Source organism: Salvelinus fontinalis, chromosome 38, assembly GCF_029448725.1.
Source record: "Salvelinus fontinalis isolate EN_2023a chromosome 38, ASM2944872v1, whole genome shotgun sequence".
NCBI lineage: Eukaryota > Metazoa > Chordata > Actinopteri > Salmoniformes > Salmonidae > Salvelinus > Salvelinus fontinalis.
This window is the reverse complement of record NC_074702.1, coordinates 19,229,609-19,240,943: the sequence shown is the minus strand read 5'-3', so window position 1 is coordinate 19,240,943 and position 11,335 is coordinate 19,229,609.

Below are 11,335 nucleotides of genomic sequence, written 5' to 3'. Positions count from 1 at the left end.
CTTTGTTCAGGAACACATTATTCAATTTCTGTTAGTCACATGTCTGTGGAACTTGTCCAGTTTATGTCTCAGTTGTTGAACCTTGTTATGTTCATACAAATATTTACACATGTTAAGTTTGCTGAAAATAAACGCAGTTGACAGTGAGAGGACGTTTCTTTTTTTGCTGAGTTTATGTACTCATCTTCATATACTATTTAACAAGTAAAAAGCATGCATTATGCCACAGCCGCAACAAAGCAGTAGCGGCTCCTGAATGGCTGAGTAGGTGGGCGGGGTCGAGTGCGGGTGGATTTTTCTAAATTCAACAGATATCCATCCCTGATAATAACTAATTTCCAATTGGATTAATTTATCTAAACTCCGAATAGAATAGGACTGGAGTTATAGGCCTACTCAGGCTGGTTTAGGCATATACTGTATAAATTATGCATGTATAAATTAAATGATATCCTAGTACACACATCAAAACTTTTCAAAAATAAATCAGAAGGCTAGTGCATAGACAATCTTGGACAGTTGGTTGCATGGCAAATTCAGAACCACTGGACATCAACATAATAAACAAAAATTCGAGGAAACGAGTCAGGATGACAGCTGGGGCTTAACCCAGGAGTTTTGGAAACTCTGGCCTAGCCTACAAAAGTAAAACAATCCATATGTTCAAATCAAAAGGCCTGATTAACATGATATCAGTAACGCAGCCACATGCCGAGTCCCTGGTGCAGACACATTCAGAAATCAAAATAGGGTTTGGTGTTTAGTTTAAAATCTCTGATGAAAGCCAAGAGAACAAGACACACTTTTCAATGAGAAAAAAATCCACTTCTGTTTTCAAAGCTGTAGTCTACGTCAAGGCTACTCGTAATCATTTTAAAGAGAAAAAAAATTACTTAGCCTACATTTAAACAACACCGCAGAAGCTTTGCTATTCGTCATCTTTCCAATTATCTAGCCTAGCTTTGTTGTTTGGCTTCTTGAAGAGAACTAGGGCCTATCATTTGCAGCCCACCTCTTCCACTATAAAACATATTTTTTGCATACTGAGAATACGTCATGTGTGATTGCGTAGTTTCCCACTATTCGTTGATTTTTAAATTAGAATGACACACACGCACATAATCAAACACACAAACACATGCCTACACACACACACACACACCATCTTGGTTGTCCATCGAAGACGATGATGACGGTGCTCCCCTTGGGGACACTGGGCTAGGGGTGGGTTATATCTTTTGGTGCTTGTGTCACTTGGGAGTCTGATTGCATTATCCCAGCTGCGTATTGGGGTGCTTCTCTTGTATCTCATTTGTAAGATAGTGTCTTCCAGGTGCTGGGTAATCTGTCCTCCCAGGTTAGCCCTAGGATGTGCTGGATTCTAAATAGAGTGTGAATTTTGTTGCCAAGGGAGCACGTAGGGGAGAGGGCAGCACCAAGGTAGATGAAATGGGGTACCACTTTGAAGGGCACACTGGGGGATGTACTGTAGATGAGTCAAGCAAGTATTTCTGTTTTCTGGGTATTGACTTGGAGGCCAACAGAGAGGTAGAAGGAGGAGACCAGAAGTGTGTTCAACAAGGATTTGGTTTGTGAATGCTCGTGGCGAACTATGAGTTTGTTTTGAACAGAGTTTGCTGAACGTTTTCAACGTTCCATTTCTGTTAGTTCTTGGCAAAACTGAAATGGATGTAGCAAGAAGAGCAGCTGTTCTTGCTGCAGCTGGAGCAATTGTGGAAGATTTTTTTACATTGTGTTCCCGATCCTATTGAAGCACTGTTTCCCCTACTAGCAGTTGCTATATATGGGATTGAAGATGAGTCCGGTAGAATACTGAATTATGTGGAGGAGGTGATCCCGACATACAGTGACCACTTCTTTCGGGATCAATTTCAGATGGGTCAGAAGACTTTCCAGGTAATTTGCACCACATTTGCATATTATATTTTGCATTAGATGTATTATTTATGATATGTGCATTCTCCTCTTTAAACATTTCTGAACGCTGTCTGATTTCCTGAATAAAATAAAATCAATCATAATACAAACCAGCCCAGCCTCATTGCAAGGTTGCAGATGTAAATGAGAACTTGTTCTCAACTGGCCTACCTGGTTAAATAAAGGTGAAATAAAATTAAAAATAAAAATGATCTAGCTAGCCAACCACAGCTTTGCAGTCTCCATTTGCGTTGTGTTTGGTCAGTAGAATTGCCTCTTATGCAACTGAATTAAAATAATTATAAAAAACATATATGTCTCTATATATATCAAAACATAGGCAAATACATGATGTTTCAGTGTCCAGATTTAAAAAGTAGTGATTTACCAATTTTCCAATCATTAATTAATTTAGTAACACCATCCTCATAAATTACAGCCTATTATTTAAGATACTCTGCACTGTAAACCTTTGTAAACTGACTATCAATAGGCTACTGCTGCCATCTACTGGCAGATTTTGCATAGCAATTATTCAGTAAATCAACAACACCAATGAATAGCAGATTACTCAAGATTGTTAAGTGTTCTCAGCTGAAGGACAGAGCTAACAGATTCTTATTTTGCTTTGTTCCAGATACTGTGTGAAGACCTGACTCCTCTGGTGTCTCATAGAGGTGGACCCATTGAAAATAGGGTGTTGGCCTTCCTGTGGCAGATGGCCACAGGAACTCTAGGTAGTGTGCGACAGCCAGCTCATTTTTACAAACATCTACACAGGGAATGGTGGTTCTGTGCACAATGTCAGAGTGTAAAGGACCAGCGACCTCAAGGCCCACCTGGAGACCAACCCAATTCCATCTGCCTTGGGATTCTGCATACTCCCTGAGTGTGGATTTACTTGTCCCATTCAGAAACAACGGCCACCTTGAAGATGAACAAAAGCATTTCAACCAGGTCCACAGTTCAACACGTGAACACATTGAGAGGGCGTTTGGGATTCCCAAGTAGAGGAGACTGCTACACTTGGACATGTGCCTTCTTAACAAAGTACCATGGGATTGCCAGTGCATGTGTTCTCCAGAACTTGGTCCTGATCCATGAAGGGATAACAGAGGAAATACCAGTGGAGGCCCCCATTGCCCTTGTCCCTGCCCTTGCCCCAGACCCCCAAAGGGCAGCTGTTCTACAATCACAAACACACATGAATACCCAACCACACACGTATTTATGTGTTTGTGTTATTTGTGTTATTTAAGTTTCCATTTGAATAAAACATGTTCCTAAACAATTAGTTATTAACGATTTCAGTTAAACATACGAACAAGGAAAATCTCAGGATAATTCATTGTTAGTGTACAATTAAACAATAAATAAATAAATAGATTTAGGCTACTGTTCTTTGAAATTCTGGAGTGCAGCGGTAAACTGTTTAAGAATATTGTTCCTCTCACTCTGTGCTTGAATTGATCCAGACCTAAATTCTGTAGGTCTGAAATCCGAGTGGAGTTAGGGGGTGAGGTGCTGACTACTAAAACCTCTGTTAGCTACTTGGGATGTATCCTTGATGGAAGCTTGGGAGGTGTGAGCATGGCCAATAAGGTGCTAGGGAAGGTTAATGCCAGGACTAAGTTTTTGGCTTGAAAGTCCACTGGCTTGGGGGTCTACTGCCCTCATTCAATGCCCTTTTGACTATGCTAGTACTTCCTGGTTTGGGGGCTTATCTAAACTTATGAAGGGGAAGCTCCAGATAGCCCAGAATAAGTTGATCAGGGTAGTATTGAAGGTGAGTCCACGTACTCACATAGGCAGGAGCTGCTTTCAGGAACTAAACTGGCTGGCTGTTGAGGCTAGGGTGTACCAGATTAGACTAGGTTTGGTTTACAGGAGTATTTATGGTCCTGCGCCCAGATATTTAAGTGATTACTTTCCTCGTGTTAGGGATGCACACAATCACAGCACCAGATCAGGTGTTGCTGATGTGTGCTTATATAGGTTCTGGAGTAATGTTGTGAAAGGTACTTTCTTGTCTACTGGAGCCTCAGAATGGACTGAGTTGCATCTGCCTATTGAATTAATAAACTAAACTAAACAAAACTGTCTGTTTCTGAAGTGTGCTGATATTGTCCAGTTTTGCCTCGAGCATCTCCTTTGGTCTTCTTTTTGGGTTGAGAGTGGGGAGTGTTGTTGGCATGAGAGTTATAAGGTGCTGTAGCAGAGGGAGAGGGTGAGAGTGCATCAGTGTTACTGTGTGGGGTGTCTGCGGAGGTGCTGGGTTGAGTGACAGTGTATTTAGTATTGTGTGCTGTATGTTGTGTGTGTAGTGATGTTGGGGTTGGTGTAGGATGGAGGTGTTGTGGGTGACAGTATGAGTGTTGTGTGTGTGGGAAAAGATGATATAATGACTGCTGGGATAACCAGAGAGGACCTCCTCCATGATGGAGTAGAACTCCCACTTCCTTCTTCCCTGCCCAGTCTTCTGATGACCATCAATGATGGCCTTGTACCTGTGACACACAATTTGGCATCCTGAATGAACATTAACAATAGTTACATGACACTAAGCAGGAGTCATGTAGGTTGAAAAGTTTTAAGCCAGATGGTACTGTAGCTGGATTCTGTCGATTGAGCTGAGGGAGTTGTGTGACAGGTGTTTGACGGCAACAAGGAACATGTTGAATATGACTGGACCCATACCCCCACGTTGAAGGGCTCTGATTGAAGCCCACTAAGCACCACTCTGGCATGCATACCTTCATGGAACTGTTTTTATCAGGCATCAAGTTAAGACCCAAGTGCAGACTGTGTGAACTAGCAATGTTTATTGTAACCGCAGGGGCCGGCAAATGACAGGTCAAGGCTGGCAGGGGTCGATAATCCAGAACAGAGGCCAAGATACAGGACGGCAGGCAGGCTCAGGTCAGGCAGAGGTCGGTAATCCAGAGGTGGAGCAAAGGTACAGGACGGCAGACAGGCTCAGGGTCAGGCAGTGGTCAGGTGGGCGGGTACAGAGTCAGGACAAGCAAAGTTCAAAAACCAGGAGGATGAGAAAAAGAGGGACTAGGGAAAAACAGGAGCTGAGACAAACCACTGGTAGGCTTGAATAAACAAGAGAACTGGCAACAGACAGACAGAAAACACAGGTATAAATACACAGGGGATAATGGGGGAGATGGGAGACACCTGGAGGGGGGTGGAGACAACCACAAAGACAGGTGAAACAGATCAGGGTGTGACAGTTTTAGTATGCTCAGAAACATGGGTGGCACCCCAAGTTTGGTGCGCTACTGCCTGAGTATCTCACAGTTGATGGTGTAGAATGCTATTGCCGTAAGCCGCTTTGTCACCCTTAGTCTTGTAGATAGCTACAACATTTGCATACTTCCAGTCCTGTGGTATGGCTTTGGACAGCCAGATAGACTTGATGAGACGATGCAAGTGGCAAAGGAGGAGGTATCTCCCATGCTTCAGGATCGCGGCTGGGATGCCAACGGTTCCAGAACTTGTTGTTTTTCAGACCTTTGACCACCTGGTGGACCTCAGAGAACTTTGGTGGGATGTGTAGTCCCTGAATGGGCGGGATGTCTCGGAGTTTGTCGAGGTTGAGCAGGTCTGTGGGGTTGGTGTGGTTGAGGAAGTTTTCAAAGTGCTCCGCCATCTCTCTAAGATCCTTTGGTGGTCCTTGAAAAGCGTATTGCCCTTGGCAGACCTGATAAGGGTTATGGTGTGTTGGGTGTTTTTTGCATCCGCAAGGCTTTGGATCTCATCTGCCTTTTGGACCCACCAGTTGTCCTCAATGGCACAGAGAGTGCGCTGAGTCTCTGCTTAAGCCTGGGAGAGGGAGAATTGGAGAGTGGTGGAGTCTGGGTTGGACAGGAGGGCTTGGTGATGTTTTTTGGTGTACCCGACTGATTCAGAAGCTGCTTCTGGATGGCTGTGCGCAGCTCAGTCTATATGGTGTTGGGGGAGTGGTTGGGGGGAGTTTGCTAGAGAAAAGACGGCAAAAGTTGTTAGTGATTGCAGGGTTTTTGAAGGCATTACAGTTGAGTCTCTTATTTTGTGCTTTCCTTGGATAACGTGGAAGGATCTTAATGCAGAGCTTGAATTTGATAATACGGTGATCAGTCCAGCATTCCGCCCCACATATGCCTCGGGTCACTAGCAACTCCTTTTGGTTGCACTAACGGACAATGATGTAATCTAGGATATGCCAGTGTATGGAGAAAGGGTGTTGCCAAGAGGTCTTGTATTTGTCCTTCAACTCGAACATGGTGTTGGTGATCACTACGTGGTGTTCAGAGCATAGGGAGAGTAGCCTCAGCCCGTTGCTGTTCAGCTTTTGTCTTTGATTATTATTTGTGTACTTATTTGACATTTTAACACACACGTTTCGCTGCACCCGCTAAAATCTTCTAATTTGTGTATGTGACCAATAAACTTTGATTGACTTAGTACGCATTCCCAGATCTGGTGTCCGAAACCCACCCTGGCATTGACGTCTCCCATGAGGAGTAGCTTGTCTGTGTGTGGTGTGTTTTGAATGGAAGTGTTGAGAGATTTTTTTTGTTTCATTGTCTGCGCGTCCAGTGCCAACAGGGGAGTCAGGGATGCGCTGGAGGAATTAGGTTTTTCACAGCAAAAACCACTCCATGGAAGCAATGAACATTTTCCAGAACACCCTTCAAGAAGATGGTGTAGCACTCACCAATTTCTGTGAGAGTCTTCTCCGTGTGAGCAGGTTTCATTGAGCGCTGCGATGTCGATGTTGCACTTCCTGAGTTCAAATTCAGAGATTCAGTGTTTAATAGTCACATCTACAGGGTTGCAGGTGTGAGGGGAGAGCAGGTAGCTGACTAGTGGTGGCTATTCAGCAGCCTGATAGTCTGAGGGTAGAAACTACTGGTCAGTCTTTCAGTTTTTGCCATGATGCTCCTGTACTGCCCACGTCTGAGTGTTTGAAGCTGGGAGAACAGGGCATGGCTTGGATGGGGTCCCTGATGATCTTCTTGGCCTTCCTGAGACACCTGGTGTTGTAGGTGTCCTGTAGGGCAGACAGTGTGCACCCAATGGTGTGTTTGGCTGCACGTATCACCCTCTGAAGAGCCTTGCGGTCCGTGGCGGTGGAGTTGCTGTGCCAGGCTGTGATGCAGCCCGACAGTATGCTCTTGATGGTGCTCCTAAGGTCGTTGTGTTCATGGGCCAAGAGGGCTGGCCTTCTGTTCGGATGGGGTAGGGGTGGAGCAAAAAGCTTGCGCAGGGAGTAGATTAAGGGGAGGGTTTGGGTGCGCAGTCCCTACACCCACCATCTTCACTCCAGCCAGACAGACTACTGTAAAACATATTACAGCATCCCTCTGCTGATGTAGAATTTCCTGCCACAAGGAATTATTTTAAACACAAAGTGACTGTGGAATGAATTCACATCAAGCCAAGTACTACCACAGAACATGAATAACTGCAGTTTAATCAATTAAATAGGCAGAAAACACAGTTTAGGATTTGATAAGAAAATGGGATGAATGTTCTCTAAACTTTGTGTGTAGTATTAGAATCCTCAGTGGTGTTTCTGTATCAACATCTGGGAGTAAAATGTGAGTATTGGGATATATGACCTGTGGGTGTTGTTTTTCTACTGTTAAACCTTCCAGGTCTACAGAGGATCAGTTATAGCTATGGTTATAGCTATTGTTTACATGGCTTCTTCTCAGATAAGAATGTTTGGCAACAAACATTATCTTAGTATGGTCTCAGATGTTGAAAACCAATCCTATCCACATACACGCACATGCACACATACACATACACACACGTTATCTGAGATTGCAGATAGTGTGTAAATAAAGCTGTTAGATGCTGGATAATAGGATGCCTCCTGTGAAACGTTCTGCTTTGGGCAACAGTTTTCACTCTCATATTACCATATTGCGCGCGCGTGTGTGTGTGTGCGTGCGTGCGAGTGTGTGTGTGTGTGTTATTCTCATATTATCAGATTGCTGGTGTTAATTCAGGATAGTTATTTTTTGCAGCAGGTTGTGTGTGTGTGTGTGTAGTGCATGGGTGAACGCTGATCTACAAAATTAGATATCAGTGTATATCTTCAAGATCTTATTAAGTTGTAACGACACTAGTAACATTGTGAAACACACTGGCTTACATCCTGCCTTTGCACTAATGTTTAATTTCACGCTGAAGAGCAGCCCTGACATTCGTAACAAGGTTATATTTATCCTAGCATGATAGAGCCACTGACAGCTAAATCACGCAACCGACACAGTATGTACTGTAAGCTCAACGTTGATTTACATTGTCAGTTTCGGATGGTATACTGTCAGCTGAAAGGCATCTAGTGACATGGCCTTTTCAATTTACACAATTATAGAAAGTTACCAGATAGCATAAAATATACTTGATTATTATTTGTTTGAGTGATAATGGTTACAGTCTGATTGCCTGTTCTGCCTGTAATCTGGAAGTCCAAGGCCTTCCAGTTGAGTATGTCGCCGGTGGTCAAGTTCATCTGGTTGGTGCTCCTCTGGATCTCACAGGGAGACAGCACGTAGTCCCAAATGTGGACGTCTGTCAGCAGGCCAACAAATGACTAATGCTGGTTGAAACGCCCGCTGAACCAATCCTGATCCTGAAACAGAAAACAACATGTTGTGTTCGGTAATCGAATGCTTTCTAGTTCTTTCAATGTTGGATGCTTTATTTTCAAGCAGGAAAGACTATGTGCATTATTCAGCTTACATTTCATTCGACTTGGAAAAATAACCAGGTGCAAATTGTGTACTCTAGCAAAAGTTAAAATAGTAGTGAGCAAACACAAAACCACTAAACATGTCAAAACAGAATAAGTTTCACTTTCTACTATTTACTGTCATATTTCATTGCAGTTATCACAGTGACTATCTTACCTTGAGCTACAGCACAGCATGTTGTAATCACCACAATTACTAGTAGGAATTTCTCCATCTGGTAAGAATTAAAAAACGGTTATTTTTTCTCAATTCACTTTTTTAATGCATATGAAAAACATCTGCCCTGTATGTTACTGAGCAGAACAGTAATATACCATTTATCATAGGTGTGATGAAAAACATCTGCCCTGTATGTTACTGAGCAGAACAGTAATATACCATTTATCATAGGTGTGATGAAAAACATCTGCCCTGTATGTTACTGAGCAGAACAGTAATATACCATTTATCATAGGTGTGATGAAAAACATCTGCCCTGTATGTTACTGAGCAGAACAGTAATATACCATTTATCATAGGTGTGATGAAAAACATCTGCCCTGTATGTTACTGAGCAGAACAGTAATATACCATTTATCATAGGTGTGATGAAAAACATCTGCCCTGTATGTTACTGAGCAGAACAGTAATATACCATTTATCATAGGTGTGATGAAAAACATCTGCCCTGTATGTTACTGAGCAGAACAGTAATATACCATTTATCATAGGTGTGATGAAAAACATCTGCCCTGTATGTTACTGAGCAGAACAGTAATATACCATTTATCATAGGTGTGATGAAAAACATCTGCCCTGTATGCTAATAAGCAGAACATTTAAGTTAGATTCATGGTGCTGTTTAATATTTTTTTTAAATAGGCTTTTTTAAGTTGACTGAGAACACGTTCTCATGTACAGCAACGACCTGGGGAATAGTTACAGGGGTGAAGAGAGGGGATGAATGAGCCAATTGGAAGCTGAGGATGATTAGGTGGCCATGATAGTATGAGGGCCAGATTGGGAATTTAGCCAGAACACCGGGGTTAACACCCCTAATTTTACGATATGTGCCATGGGTTCTTTAGTGACCACAGAGTCAGGACACCCGTTTGACGTCCCACCCAAAAGACGGCACATTACACAGGGCAATGGTTAACATCAATTTGTAAAACACATGATCTTACCTTGTGGGTTGTCAGAGTGCCTTGTTGGTGTGTGTGTGTGGGAGATGAATACTTATCTTCTACTTGTTTCCTCATTCATTTCTATCATCAGCAGTTATGACACAAAAAGGAAACAGGTATATTATGCAAACATGACATGCATTATTGATCTAAACAGTTATTATTCACCAGTTCCCTTACTTATAGAAATATTGACTCAGTCACACAAGAGGAAACATCAGCATAATAGACAACTTGAACTTTAATAGATCTTAGATCTCTTTTTTTGAGTTCGTCAAGAAATGATTCCTAAACCGTGAATTTTACATCAGGGCTTTCATTAATAATGTAGATATGTATTGAAGAACATAACATTATAAACATTTATTTGATCCAGGTGAACAATAGCAGTCACAAGTTTTGATATAACATTGGTAAACTTGCAGAACCTAAGTACTTTACAAACACTCACAAAACACATTCATAAAAATAACATTATACCAAGTACATACAATGAAAGAAAAGGAGATGAGGCTAAAACAACAGAAAAGGAAACAAACAAATCAACAGAACATTTCAAATGTAGAAACTTTTTTGAGCATAAACAAATGAAAAGGTACATTGAAACAGTATGGTGCATTTTAAACATTTTAAATAGCCCACATTATTAACCTGTGCATTTTTAGTTTCCTCAAGAACCATGTTTCCATCCAACATTTTTATGGGAGTAATATATATGTTGGATAAAAAGTGTTATGACAGGTTTGATAGAAACTGCACATTTGAAGATAAACTTTCAAATATTGACGAAACATGCTAGACAAGGTGAGATCTTTTTTTGCGTCTAAAATAAACGCCTTAATGCGCAAATATCGATACAATAACCATCACGATGGTGTGTGGTCCTCCCATTACAACTCCGGAAAGCATGCAGGTTATCAGGCTACAGATTAAATACACTTGAAGTCGGAAGTTTACATACATCTTAGTCAAATAAATTAAAACTCAGTTTTTCACAATTCCTGACATTTAATTCTTGTAAATATTCCCTGTCTTATGTTAGTTAGGATCACCACTTTATTTCAAGAATGTGAAATGCAGAATAATAATAGAGAGAATGATTTATTTCAGCGTTTATTTCTTTCATCACATTCCCAGTGGGTCAGAAGTTTACGTACACTCAATTCATTTTTGGTAGCATTGCCTTTAAATTGTTTAACTTGGGTCAAACGTTTCGGGTAGACTTCCACAAGCTTTCCACAATAAGTTGGGTGAATTTTGGCCCATTCCTCCTGACAGAGCTGTTGTAACGGAGTCAGGTTTGTAGGCCTCCTTGCTCGCACACGCTTTTTCAGTTCTGCCCACAAATTGTCTATAGGATTGAGGTCAGGGCTTTGTGATGGCCACTCCAATACCTTGACTTTGTTATCCTTAAGCCATTTTGCCTCAACTTTGGAAGTATGCTTGGGGTCATTGTCCATTTGGAAGACCCAT